Genomic DNA, 2,291 nt, shown 5'->3' on the forward strand with positions numbered 1-2,291 from the left:
GTGCTGATCCGAAGCCAGGAGCCAGGTGCTTCTCCTGGTCTCCCATGCGGGTGCAGGGCCCAAGCACTTGGGCCATCCTCCACTGCACTCTCGGGCCACAGCAGAGAGCTGGCCTGGAAGACGGGCAACCGGGATAGAATCCGGCGCCCCAACCGGGACTAGAACCCGGTGTGCCGGCGCCACAAGGCGGAGGATTAGCCTGTTAAGCCACGGCGCAAGTCACTTAACTTTTAAAGGACACAGATTCCCCACTGTAAAAACAGGGACAGTGTTATGGTCCGGATATGTCTGAGTGTGTCTCCCAAAGGTGCATGTGCTGCAAGCTTGGTCCCCAGTGTGGTGGCATGAATGTGGCTGGGACCTTAATGAGGGGTGCCTAGTGGAAGGGAGCAGATTCACTGTAGGCGCCACTCATGGATGGAGTCATGCTGGTTTCGCAGAATGAGCTGGTTCTCTGTAAGCACAGGCTACAAAGAGTGAGCCAGGTCTCTTGCTTCCAGGCTTGCCATGTGAGTACTCCCTCTCCTGTGTGCTCCTACAGTGACGCCATCTGCCATGATGTCATGTGACCAGAGCTGCCCCCCGCCCACACAGGGCTGAGCAGGTGACGCCCTTGCACCCCCATATCTGACTGAGACAGGGCGGTTCACTTCTTTCTTTATCTCTTGTTGTAGCAACACAGAATGGACTAAGGTGGATAGCAATATCTACCTCCCAGAATTACTGTGAGGTCAGTAGATGAGCACTTATTACATGCCAGGTATGGGCCTCTCAACAACCCTGCAAGGTAGATACCACTGCCAGCCTTCGGGTACTGATGGAGGAACTGAGGCACAGAGAAGCAAAATAACTTCATCATTCACGCATTGCACTTTCTAAAACGTCACCTGCAGTTCCTGGCCCTGAAGCAGCAGTGAGCCAGTCAGACACAATCCACCCTCAAGCAGCACCCAACCCAGCAGCAGACAGATGACGAGCAGGGTGATCTCCCTGTGTTGGGATCAGAACCTGCCAAGGGCTTTGGGCCCAGCAGAGACGGGGCCTCGTCTGGGTCATCAGGAAGAGTGCCCAGTTGAGATCTGAGGCCAAAAGGAATTGGTCATGAGCCAGTGAAGAGAGGGAGGAGAGCAGGGGGAGGGGACCAGCAGGTCACTGGGCTGGTATGCAGGTAAGGAAGGGAGGAGGCCCGGATACAACCTGCGCCCAGCACACAGAAGACACTGATGAAGGTCATGTCTATCCTCCATTAAATTACAGACTGCTCGCTTTGGCAGCACCCACACTCAAACTGGAACAACACAGAGATTAGCATGGCTGCTGCACAAGGATGATACGCAAATTCATGAACAATTCCCTATTTTTTTAAATTACTGAGAGAACAAAGAGCACTAGATTGTGATTCAAAGACAAAGCACAGAGAGGCTGGCGCTCCTTGGGCAAGTCCCACACCGATCCTACCTCTCCCACGTGTGAAGAAACATGGTGGAAAGTTTGACCTCTAAAGACTGGTCCCACATCATTCGTTCATTCAATCACCATCTGCCAAGTACCTTTTATGTGCCCAGTACTTTCCTGAAATGTGGGAATTACCACTGCACACAATGGATAATGAGGGGTGGGCATTGTGGCACAGCAGGTTAAACCACTGCTTGAAACGCCAGCATCCCATTGGAGTGCCAGTTCAAATTCTGGCTGCTCTGCTTCTGATTCAGCTCCCTGCTAATGCACCTGGGGAGCAGTGGACGATGGCTCAAGTACGTGAGTCCCTGCCACCCACATGGGAGACTTGGATTGCGCTCCTGGATCCTGTTTTTATCCTGGTGCAGCCCCAAGTGTTGTGGGCATTTGGGGAGTGAACCAGCAGATGGAAGCTCTCTTTTCTCTCTCTCCCTGCATCTCTGTTCACAGTGTGAACAGGAGTAACAACAGAAACAAGTCAGGAAGGCAGTGGTGGGGAGGGGGCAGCCAAGCAGATCCTTGGGGAGACTCCAGTTCTATCAGCTTGCTCCGAGGCACCCAAGTTCCCAGCCACTGGCAAATCCTTCAACCTGCTTAAGCCCTGGGCAGGAGTTTGAAGGCTGTGAGGCCAGCCCGGCCTCCTCCTCCAGCTCCGGGCTGTGGCACCAGCTCAGGAACGGCTGTCGGGACTCAGACTCGCGGTGTGACCCTCACAGTCAGGCCACAGACCCCAGGAGCCCCTGCCCCGTCCCTCATCTCTTTAGGGCTCATTCTGTCCTATAATCCAGCCTTTCTCCTCGGTGCTGGGCACAAAGGAGATAGCAAGGAAGGCA

The 2,291-nt window shown here is 54.2% G+C and overlaps 1 non-coding gene across 1 annotated transcript; it reads left to right on the top strand.

The window, feature by feature from the left end:
• The first annotated feature begins 1,258 nt into the window (after nucleotides 1-1,258).
• Nucleotides 1,259-1,362, top strand: LOC133764926 (U6 spliceosomal RNA). Its single transcript, XR_009866495.1, has one exon. It is a non-coding gene; the product is annotated as a U6 spliceosomal RNA (small nuclear RNA).
• Nucleotides 1,363-2,291: the final 929 nt, after the last annotated feature.

This window comes from Lepus europaeus, chromosome 7, assembly GCF_033115175.1.
Source record: "Lepus europaeus isolate LE1 chromosome 7, mLepTim1.pri, whole genome shotgun sequence".
Taxonomy (NCBI): Eukaryota; Metazoa; Chordata; class Mammalia; order Lagomorpha; family Leporidae; genus Lepus; species Lepus europaeus.